The sequence below is a fragment of the Vicugna pacos genome, chromosome 27 (genome assembly GCF_048564905.1).
Source record: "Vicugna pacos chromosome 27, VicPac4, whole genome shotgun sequence".
Taxonomy (NCBI): domain Eukaryota; kingdom Metazoa; phylum Chordata; class Mammalia; order Artiodactyla; family Camelidae; genus Vicugna; species Vicugna pacos.
In genome coordinates this window covers 8,310,810-8,322,919 of record NC_133013.1, presented here as the reverse complement: position 1 = coordinate 8,322,919, position 12,110 = coordinate 8,310,810, and the positions used below count along the sequence as shown (strand labels likewise).

The window sequence follows — 12,110 nt, the reverse complement described above, 5'->3', positions numbered from 1 at the left end:
TTTTATCTGTGTCAGCCTCAGAGAACAATCACCACGGACAAGGGAAGACAAACCTATCCGCAGCAGGATGTACATGTCACTTGTCTGCGTCTGTTTGAGACACTTCAGTGTCACAGGCAGGCATGCCTCCGCTGCACCGCGTTTATCTGAGACGCTGCACCGTTTGGGGCCATTTTCACTTTCTCTCATTTGAAGGTGAAACAGCTGCAGGTGTGGGTAATTTAAAGGTGCTCTGACAAGCAAGGAAGCTTCAACAAGTTGATTCCTGCACCCCTATAAGCCAGACCTCGCCTCCCGGGAGGCCCAGGCGGCACCGCCTGCTTGGAAAGCCTGACTCCAAGCTCTTCTCATTGGCTGACTTCAGCTGCTGAGAGACAGCTCTCCTCCTCTGTCAGCTTAACAGACAACGGCAAAATGAAAGCTGGCCAGAGGCAGAGAAGGGGAAATTCTCTGGTGCTCCACAGTTTCTCACGTTTCACTGATGAATTTAGTTCAAAGAAGGAAGATTGGTCAAGGCCCTTTCACTCAATGCTTGCTCACGCAATCCTTCCTAGTCTGGTTTTCTCTTCCCAGACTTTCTTTCTATTAAGGGGTTTATACACGTTAAGGCTCATCTGGCAGGTGGTGAACGTCCAGCAGAGCAGGCGCTAAATGCACAGACCCTTTTCAGATCTTGCCAGGAGACCATATAGAATTGCCCCGCCCTTCTGACCCCACGCTGCCCATTTCTAGTCTGTCCTCCAATTGCCACCTCACTTACTTTCCTAATTAAGTTTTTGCTTTATAGCGGCTCTCTCGCAGCCACCTTTTCCTATGGGACTCCTCGGCATGGGGGACAGCTACTCCTCCAGAATCTCCCCTTGCCCCTTCCCACTACTTTCCAGGCATAACAAACAGCCAGTGTCTGTGCCCTTCCCTTGGCGGCTCGCAGCCCTCTCTGCCTGATTTGTCTGACTCCCCCGCCGAGTCCCACAGCTCTCAGCCCTCCCTGTTCTGTGTGTGTGGCTATGCCACAACACTTACTCCATTATTATAACTTAACTGGTTTCGTATCTGCTGCCCCACTACACTGGGAATCCCTCTGCGACAGGCCTTAGACATTTTTATATCCCTGGAGCTCAGCCCAGTGCCAAGCTGTTCAACACTAGCCCCAAATTGTGAGCATTTAATTCTGGGGATGTCTGGGGAAGAGGATAATCTTGAACCAGAGTTCAGGATTCTCTTCCTCAGAATCAAACAAGCCAGAAGACTACTGCAGGACTACATTTCTTATGTCACTTGTATGCCGAAATACATGCCATCCACTGATGAGATACAATGTTCACATTAAATGTGAAGTATTTATACACAGCCCAGTACCTCCTCTATTATAATAAGACCCCCATTATCATCGGCTGTATTTCTGAATCAGCATCAAGGTGTAGCTCCTCCTTCTTCAGGGACAGAGGGAAAAACCTATGCAACAGGGGACAACAGCTAGAGAGGTGGAAGTGAGGGGTTCCGGAGGTTTGCTGGTTGTGACTCGGGGGAGCTGCATACCTCCACGTCAGCCTCCTGTGTCTGGGCACGACTCCTCTGAGGAAGGCAGATAAATACAAATATGGTTCTTTCCAGGACTCCTACAGCGAATGCCTTTCTTTTTCTCTTTTTCACTTGTGCCTCAAGATAAATGTACCAGCTCATTGCTAAGAGAAAAGAGAGAAGCCCAGAGCGACAATGACAGGGCAAGACACATCTGTGGGAATCACTTCTTGGAGGCAATACTTAACTGTTTCATTTTATGAGAAAACCTTAGGAGTTAAGACATTAAATCAGTTTTGCATCTGTTGGATCTTCATTAGTAAATATTAAGTCACTTCCTAAAATATTAACTATTTGTGGCTTTTTGAAAAGCGGATATTACCTCTGACAATTCAGTGTAGGCAGATAAAAGTGGAGCGGTTTTGAGGGGAGCAATAGGGGGTACATTGCCAAACAGATGAGTTTTACACACAGAGCAATCTTGTTACTAAGTGTTACCAAAGCAGGAAAGAGTATAAAGCACCTACTAGGGATATTTCAAAGAGAAAAAGAGGGGCGGGGAGAAAAAAAAGAGCAGTGGGCACCAAGGCAAATACAATCAAGATCCTGGAGGGCCACTTAGGAACTCACGGGAGGGAAACGGAGCAAGCCGGACACGGGGAAATGGACGTGGAGCCCAGCAGGAAGCAGAGAACTAGGAGCTGACTTAAGTCTAGCAGACTTAGGTCTGTCACATACTGAGTTCGTGAAGCAAAGGGTTTTTAGACTCTATCTGACATGTACTCTGGGAAGGCTTGCAGTGCTGTGTGCGGCCACATCGCACACCGTCTGTGAGCCGGCTCTCAACAGCCCCGTTCATCACCCCAGGGAGGGCCCGCCAGGCGGTCTTTGCATTGGGCCCTGGCCTCCACTGTGGTCTCAGTGACAGGTTAGGAGGATGTCTCAACTCGCCTCTTTCAGAAACTTTTTGTTGCTAAACCCATCCCACTTTGTGCTCACTATGGGATCTTATTCTCATTGGCTGTGTGACGCCAGGCAAGTTACTTAACCTCTCAGTTCCTCAGGTTTCTCAACTGCAAAATGGGGACGATAACAGTAATATCATATGGAGTTGGGGATACATTAGATGAGTTAATAGACATAAAAGCACTTAGGAGAGTACCTGGCATATAGTAAGCACTCTGTGAATGTCAGCTATGATTATAACAACTATTTTTAATATACTTAATCTATAGGCTTTATTCCCATGTTACTTTGTAGTAGACTTTATTTCTTGTACATAGACAGTTTCTCCAATTAAATCTTGAGTATAAGGACTGTGTAAAGTCCCCAGGTAGCATCCATCACCTGAACATAGTATTTATCCATTAACTCACTCAGCAATTATTTATTGGGTTCATACTATGTGCCAGGCGCATCACGTCATGTCTTTTGAAGGAGCTAAGGATCTCAGCAATAAAAATACAGCACGGCTGCCCAAACTGACACAGACGCATACTCACACAGTTGAGCAGAAGTGTTCACAAACCCTACTATACAGAGTGCAGACTGAAATACACACATGTGTATGCAGTGTGGGTGTATTTACGTGCTCCACACAGGTACAAACTGGGACCACAGCGGAGACGGACCTCAAACATTTACTGTTTCATCTCCTTCACGCATGTGAACATAAGCTGTGGGTTTTATATGAGGAGCTCAGACTACACAGTACGGCATCAGGACACAGACTGAAGTGGACAGATAAACTTTTCATCCTCAAAATCACCAATCCCCAGATTGTCTGTCTCAGCCTGTGCACGCTGGACTCCGTAGCTTTAACATCTACTCTCCTTTACCCAACATTGTGCTGGAGCATTGAAGTAAATATTTCATGCACTTTGAATGGACTTATATGAGTTGCACCAGCACTAAACAGGTAGGAAGAAATAAGAGGTAAGAAGGAGATGAGTGTTTGAATACATATCTGAGCCGTCAATACCATGTTACATGTGACAGGACAATGAGGAGTCCAAATGCCCCTTATCCATCCAGCTGTCATTTATTCAACACGTGTATTGTATAAGCTGCTTGAAATACAAAGAAGAAGACAAAGTTCCCGACCTCAAGGAACTTTCTGTCTACCTTTTCCCTCTTACTCCTATTCTGCCTCCTATCCCATACCCTACATGCCACCTGCCAGCAAAGAAGTGGGAGAAGATATGCTTGGCTAACCTGAGACACCCAAGGATGGGCACCTCTCTCTTAAGCTTGTTAATTTCTGGGTGTGATTAAAAAAACAAAAACAAAAACAGGATGGAGTGCTTTCTGAAAAACACAAGCTGGACTAAATTTCATGATGTTAGCAACTGAGACAGCCCCAAGAACAAGACACTTCTGCCTTCTTATTCACAAAAGACTTGGTTATGCCACAGGGCATTAGAAACACAGACCAGGATTGAGGTTGAGAATGAGTGTGTGTGGGTTTGTGGCTGTTGGACAGGCATGGTCACCCTTTGGTCATTTCCAGACCCTCCTAAGGTTCTAAACCAAATGCAAGTCCCTTCATCAGTTGCTCTTGTGCCACAGTGACTGGAACAACCTGGTGTGACTGAAAGTGGTGCTGAGATTCCAATCCTGGTGGGGGCTGTTTCCCGTCCCTTTCGGGTCCCTGAGGGAGCGCTGCCCTCCTGGCTCGCTGCTACCAAGTAATCTCAAAACACAGCCCTCATCAAAGTACTTCTTTGCTCCAGAATTTATGGCTTCTTTATGCTGGTTACATGAAATCTGAACTTCCATGACTGTCTAGTTCCTAAACTCTCCTCCAAAATACAACCCCAACTCAGGCTATCCCACTTTCCTCTCCACTGTACCCCAATACCAATCTCCCCTTGGGCTGAGCCAGTAGCTGGGATCCCTCCTTATCCAAGCCCCATCCATGTCCTCTGTGGAACTGCCTTAAATCAACCTGAATCAACCTTTCTCTTCCTCTTTACACTTATTACCAAATCACACCATTAGCCCTATTTTATATGCAGCCCCATCATTTAATAGCACAGGACAAAATCCTTCTGTAACACCACTTGATCAGAGCGTGTGTGTATGTGTGTACACATACACATGCAGGCATACAGCTTGTCTCCACTAGGCTATAAACACCCCATGAGCCCAGATCTCACCCCAGAAATACTACCAGGTCCACAGGAGACCCTCAAAAAATATTAGTTAAGGATCTGGTAACACTCTTCCCCCTAGGTTTTAAGCTGTGTGTACCTTCTGCTGCTGCTCTCCCTCCTTCCATGGTATTTTCATTCCTTCAACAATTATTTACTGAGCACCTCCTAAGTGCCTGAAAATAGGAAATCACAGTGAACATGGCAGCTACGGTCCCTGTTTCCTAGCAAGCACATTCCCTGAATGTCGCCAGTCATTTGCTCTCTCTCTGTAGGAAACTATCAATAGGTGAACTGAACCAAACCACACAGCGCATGCTGGAGTCTCACACGGAAGATACTAAAGGGATATGAGCAGAATATCACATAGCAAGTTGATTATAAAATAAATATCCTTCACTGGCTTCTACTGGCTTCTACTGAGATCTCAAATGAGGAAAATAATCCTTTTTTTCCCCGCTTCTTTTGCATTAGGCTAGTTTTGAATTAGAAATTCAGATGTCATACAACTTGTTTCACTGCTGGGTGCTATTTGAAAGTGTCCTATAGGACAGGATAATCTTTTTTTTTTTTAATTTATTTTTTGAGGGGGAGGGAAGCAGTTAGAATTATTTATTTATTTTTAGAGGCAGTATTGGGGATTGAACCCAGGACCTTGTGCATGCTAAGCATGCACTCTACCACTTGAGCTATATACCTCCACCCCGGACAGGATAATTTCTATTCACTTATCTCTTTTCAAACACATGCCTCATAATGTCTCTGAAATAAACCTGCCAAATATTAGTTTCTCTTCAAAGAACCCAGCTATAAAAATTGTCTTACTAAGGTATAAAAATTACTAAAAATGAATAATATGTATCACCAAATGTTTGTGTGAATAATTCATAACTATAATGTTCATTCATTTGTACATTTATGGAGTTCCTATCATAGCAGTTATGCCACCAGGAAGTATGGTTAAAATAAAAATAGTTTGCTTGATCATGTTAAACTGTCTGCAAGGCCCATTTGCAAAATGAAATACTAGCCATTTACAATTAAATGTCTGGCCTAAATATTAGAGGAGAAATTGTACCCTGGGAAACTATCTTCAGCAACTGTAGTCCAAACATTTAGTTATTTAAATCCTTAAAATTCAACAAGCCAATCATTCAACAAACAAGTACACATACAAAATATAAAAAATACTTAGCACAGAAAGCATTAAGGGTTTTAAATTTTAGTTAAAAATTTTAAAAATCTGATATCAAAGCTGAAAAGAAAATCATCTGTTAACAGCAAAACCCCTTTGGCTTCAGATATGCTCTGTATCAAGTTTTTAGAGAAAGTAACGTAACTAGAACAGACCAGAAAACTCTCGGACTATTAAAACTTCATCACTGGTATCGGCAGGGACAGTGTAAAGCAAAGATCCTCATACGGTCACACGTGGCAACAGCAGACCTAACCTATAAGCCATGTATATTTTCACACTAACAACGATGGCTTGTGGCTTCCATGATCGGCAACCACCAGAGTGACTGGCCTCGTACACTGGAGTGATTCTGCCATTCCATTCCTTACACATCACCAATGACCTATAATGATTGTGATGGATCAGATACCCAAACACATGCCATGCTAATACCATGTACACTAAATCTAAACCATGAAGCTAATTAGGGCAGAGATACCATTTGACTCTTTCATAGTTTTAATCATGTAAAGGATTGTTATCAAGACAGATTATTCCTGCTGCAAGGGTACTTTCTATAGAGGTAACATATTTGTCCTGGTCTAAACCTGTAACTTAATTTTTAAATGTAATTCACAAAAAATACATGTTACATCATGACCTAGTACCAAATATACCTGTAGACATACATGACTGAAACCAAAGTTTCATAAAACTATACTTATCCATATTATTTGCAATGTGCTCTATTATCTTTCTAATCTTTTAAAAATTCTGGTCTGGACCTACTAAATCTGTTTACTGACCCATTGATGGATGACAAGGCACAATTTACACTGACCAAACCAACCTAACTGGATCACTTCACCCCCTTCTACAACTCCACATACTACTTAGATTCTGCCCCGCCTCCCATTCCAGTTTGATTTAGACATTTTCTGATGGGGTAAAAGAAAAATTGGGGCCAGCATCAAATATCAGAGGGTAATTTAGGCCTCCAAACCATGACTACAAGGAATAGGGTGGGTGCCTTTTTCATCTCTGAGGTTCCAGCACCTAGATGTCATACTGGTCTGAGCATGCACTAAGTCCTTGATAAATGGTTTAATTTTAGAGTAAATAAAAGGGTAATCTTACAATTTGTTTAAAGTTACATAGGGATAATAACTTTCACCTGAGAAAAACAAAGCCCACTCAGAAAGGCATCAGGGCCAGGGGTACAAAGGCCATGGTGGCTTGTGGAATTAAGTCTAGGCCTTCAGTCCAGTTCCAGACAGTTTCCAGGGCACCCTTACCTCGAACTCAGCAGAAATCCGGGCTAGACCTCTATTCACCGGAGTGGGGTTAATAACCAGGGAAGATGGAGCCAACCCAGCAATTCACAAAACCCCTGAAAGCAAAGATGTAAAGTAGCCCTGGGACGGGCCTAACTGACTCTGCAAGGCTGGATGAGCAGGGGCTACAGCAGGAGAGGCGGAGGCTAGGTCTGGAATGCGGCCTCAGCCTACTGGGGCCTGGCTCTGGACAAGGCCTGCACGGGGACAGGGACCTGGCCTCGGCCTGCTGAGGGCAGGGCTCTGGACGAGGCTTGCGTGGGGACAGTGGCTTGGGACTAGGCCTGCACAGGGGCAGGGACCCAGACATGGCCTTGACCTGTGCAGGGAAGGGGCCCGGCACACAGCCTGCGTGGGGACAGGGACTCGGCCTCGGCCTGCGTGGGGCCAGGGGCTCGGGGCAAGGCCCGCGCGGGGACAGGGACCCGGCCTGCGTGGGGACAGGGGCTCGGGGCAAGGCCCGCGCGGGGACAGGGACCCGGACTCTGCCTCAGCCTGCACGGCGCCCGCTCCTGGCGGTGAGGTCGCGCCCGCCCCGCGCACACCCGGGCCCAGCGCCCCCGAGCCCGCCCGGCCCGCACCTGTCTCCGCTGTGCTGAGGCGCGGGCTCCCGTCGCCGAGCCGAGGCGGGCGGTCCGCGCAGCGGTGCATCCTGGGACGCCGGCCGCTCGAGGCCCCGGGCGCGCGGGCCGCCTGGGTGGGGCCGAGGGGGTCCGCACTGGCCACCACGCTGCACGTAATGACGACAGCTTCCTCCTGATGGCAAGTAGTTTACCTGGGCTGCGCTTCTCCTAATTGCTTAAGTAACTAGCCCGAGCTGCACGGCTGGTACACAGCACGGTTGGGGTTCAATCTGCTTTTTTCTATGATTCTGAACCCACGACCTTGCCACTCCCTCCACAACGTCTTCAGGGGGCAAATTACATCGTAACTTGCCGACAGACTGTTGACAACTTGGGATGGAGGGTAGGGAAAGGAATTCTAAAATAATTACATAGACCCGGGTCTGCAGTGATTTCTCATTACAAGGTAGAATAAACAGAGACAGACTGATAAATAGAAGATAAATAAAATAGGGCAATGGAAAAAAACCCCAAAAACCTCTAGTAAAAGGGGGGAGTGTTATTTCTTTGAATATTTTATTAAAATACAAACCTATGAAAATCATTTATAGAGGAGATAGTATAGTGTAGTAGGGAAAACAGGCTTTGGAGCCAGACAGCCCTGTGTTTAAACTATGACTCTTTAATTTACTAACTTTGGGATGTGTGACCTCAGGCTTTTTAATAGTCTTTTTAAATACTATTTTCCTCATGAATGAAATAAAGATAATAATTCCTCCTTGCAAGGTATCCTGAGGATTAAATGAGAAAAACGTTATCTAGCATAATATCTGCTAAAAAATTAAGCACACAGAAAATGACAGCTATTTTTACTATTCATGAGCACAAGAATTTAGAAAATTATGTTCTTAATAACAAGCAACTTAATTAAATCTTATTAAGTGTTAAGTTTTAATAAGTTTACCATGAAATAAAAACAAAAAGACATCAAGGAGTGCTCAGGGTGAGATAAGAAAACTAGGAGTTGAGATGCAGGTAATATTTGAACAGAGAAGGATGAAAGGAGAGTGCAAGGCAGTAGAAAAGTAATCATAATTTAACACCTGCTTTGGAGGTGATGATAAGTAGAACTGACAGTGGAGAAAATAAAATCAGGTATGAAGCAGTAAAGAGTTCAGATATTCTTCCACAATACACAAACGAACAAAGAAGTTGTTAAGAGAGGAAGGTAAGCATGGAGAATAGAAAGCAGAAACTCAACCTGTAAATGATGATTTAAAACTAAATCTAAAGAATACTGACGCAAAAGAGAGCTCAGAAGACACATCTGGGATGTATATGACTCATCATGTTCTAGGAAAGAATACTCAAAAGAGAACCAGATCTAATTAAAACCTCAGGGAATTTTTAGATTTCCAGGACAAATAAATTATTTTAGACACATCCATCAGAAAATCAGTGAACCTAAAAATACTCAAATGAGAATAATCTCAGCCTTCTCCTCCAAAAGCTAAGGATAGAAAATAATAGAGCAAAATGGCAGCAGTTCAAGAAAAGTTGTAACACTAAAAGTGTTCCCAGACAAGTTGTCATTCAGGTCAACCAAAGGAGTGGCAACCAAAAGACACTGATATACAAGGTCTCAGAAAACACATCCCTCTTCCGAGGAAAACTGCTGAGAGGCACACCTCAGCCACCCTTCCTGGAAACATTACTCAAGAGGAACCAAAATTGAGATTATTGGACACATTGTGAAACTGAGTTAAGACTAAGTAATAAATATAATGGTGGTAATAAAATGGAATGTAAAAGGCAAAAGTAAAATTTGGAGAAGCTATATATGTACAAATTTGGGAGGGAATTTCTATTCGGCTTACAAATTCAGATGAAATTATCATGGCCAGTAAGCACAATCAGGAAAAAGAAAGTGAACAAAATTTGACACAGAGTGGAATCTATACTTAGGGCTTGAATCTTGACTTGGATGATTAGAAAAAGGAATTTTCAAACAGGTTTTTTGAAAGTAGAAAAGATAATGATTTGTATAGTTAAAAAAAAAGTAGGTATGTCTTCCAAATAACTATAAGACATAAGTACAAATTATTAGCAACCCATATGCAACCCAAGAGAAAACCAAGGAAATACCAAGAAAGAATAAATGAACATGGCAAATAGCTAATTTATGACAAGAAAAATCATTTTGAGGTTAAAACTGTATATGGTATACTTCAATAAAAAGTGATAACTTTTTTTGACTATTAAAAAGGAAAAACTTTTTGATTGTGTTTATAATATAAAGCCCATTTGTTTATTATCTTCTCCTTGTACCTGACCAGACCAAAGAACTCATATCCAAAAGTTTAGATTAAAAGTCACATCATACAGTTGGGGAACCTTAAACCCTGGTCTTGGATGGTCCCACAGCTCTTTTCTTTAGATACGACAGTGAGTTTTTTTCAGCAGCTGGTTCACAAATCAAGCAGTACAGCCAGGATGGATGACACCGACTACCCAAGAGTTCTAGCATCATCTGTTCCACTTACCACTATTCTGAATGGCATGCTGCTGTGTTTGTGCATCCAGCCTCCCACGGTGGGTATGTCACCGCTGACCTATGAGTTGAATGACACACCTTCGCTGGAGATGGGCATTTGCCACCCTCCATAACAGACTATTAAAGACTATATATATAAATAAGTAAATATACTATTAACTGACTTTTTACCACACTGTTAAAAGAAATATTGCTGATGGAATCCTGGTGGTTTCATCTCTCTCCATGCTGATCCAGGAAGTGCAGGTGCCATTCAAGATTCGTTTCTAAATCCTCATCAGGAGGTGTGCTGACATACTTTTTTGCTCATAGGTACCTTTCAGAGAATCGGGCTGTTTGTGATTTACTCCCAAATGATACTCTGAGTCCACTATTTGTTTTATATATATATATTGAAGTATAGCCAGTTTACAATGTGGTGTCAGTTTCTGCTGTCCAGCACAATGCTTCTGTCATACATGAACATACATGTATTAGTTTTCATTCTTTTCACCACAAGTTACTATAAGATATTTAATATAGTTCCCTGTGCTATACAGTATGAGCTTGTTTATCTATTTTGTATATATTAGTTAGTATCCGCAAATCTCAAATTCCTTATTTATCACTTCCAACCCCCTTCCCTGCCCCAGTAACCATAAGTTTGTTTTCTATGTCTGTGAGTCTGTTTCTGTTTTATGAATAAGTTTGTCATTTTTTTTTTAGATTCCACATATGAGTGATATTATGTGGTATTTTTCTTTCTTGGCATTATTTTATTATTTTTTATGGTTGGGTAGTATTCTATTGTATAAATATGTCACCGTTTCTTTATCCAGTCATCTGTTGGTGGACATTTAGATTATTTCCATGTCTTGCCACTATTAGTTTGTAATAAAACTCCTCCAACTAGTTTTATTTTCTAGTTCACCACTCATGGAATCATCAAATCATTCCTTATATATATTAAAAGTGACACACTTTTATATAAAGAGGGCATATGCCATATTTAAGCAAAGAGAGCAACATGACACCAAAAAGGATTTACTTGTCAGCAATCTAGTGAGTAAGAGAAATCTTTTTGCTTTCTTACAGAAAAATATAGCAAAGTCAGAAAAAATTTACAAAGACAATTTACAGGAAAACTGACAGCAAAAACCCAGCTCTGTTTTACACGAGTAGACTGTACTCCTCTTATGGTTTACAGAAATGAATGAATAAACAAAAATACTCAACAATTTAGAGATGGAACTTCCCTTCTTAGCAAATACAAGTTAAGCTGCAGGAAAGACCTGTGTTCCCTTATTACAGCTAAAAAACTTAATAAACAAAGTCGTTAGCAATCATAAATGTGTCGTTGGCGTGTTCACTTTGGGCCTCAAGGGTCTGACAGTTGGTCTAAAGCAATTTAAAAAAACTCACCTGTTGTCAGATGCCACAGATAATCCCAACTGCCACTCCTAGAAAATACCTTTATTGTAAACTCATGTTTTAAGCTCTACAGCTTTCACTGATTAGGTAGATTCCTGTCTCAAACCAGACTAAAAACACCTGAACTTTTCTCATCTGAACTTTCTCACTGGATAGGAAATCATAACCCAATCACATTCCATTTCTCAGTTCTTCTAAATATCAGAGAACTGTACTTTCTGTGAAAAAATAGCAGAAGTCCCAAAGGGGTGAAAGATGCAAGCAATCCAGTGTATTGAGAAACATGTATTTTACCCAATACAGTGAGTAACTGCACTACAGTTTAGTCAAACTACTTGGAAAGGTTAATGTCAACAGCAAATTTAGGGGGAAATCCCTGTTTTTCCTGTATCTTAAGAA

The 12,110-nt window shown here is 42.4% G+C and overlaps 1 protein-coding gene and 1 long non-coding RNA gene across 3 annotated transcripts in view; one reads left to right on the top strand and one right to left on the bottom strand.

Moving 5' to 3' along the window:
- The window catches only part of CERS3 (ceramide synthase 3), a 99,689-nt gene extending 91,765 nt beyond the window's left edge, over positions 1 to 7,924 (bottom strand). The window contains exons 1-2 of one of the 2 annotated variants that reach the window (XM_072950687.1): positions 7,766 to 7,813; positions 7,146 to 7,240 (exon numbers count right to left, since the gene is read on the bottom strand). The gene's annotated coding sequence lies outside the window, so the exon portion shown is untranslated. Of the gene's footprint in view, positions 1 to 7,145; positions 7,241 to 7,765 lie in introns of both variants that reach the window. The other variant, XM_072950688.1, reaches the window with a different exon arrangement.
- Positions 7,858 to 12,110, top strand: part of LOC140689691 (uncharacterized) — a 12,432-nt gene continuing 8,179 nt past the window's right edge. Inside the window, exon 1 of the long non-coding RNA XR_012064727.1 lies at positions 7,858 to 7,946. This is a non-coding gene — a long non-coding RNA (uncharacterized lncRNA). The remainder of the gene's footprint in view (positions 7,947 to 12,110) is intronic.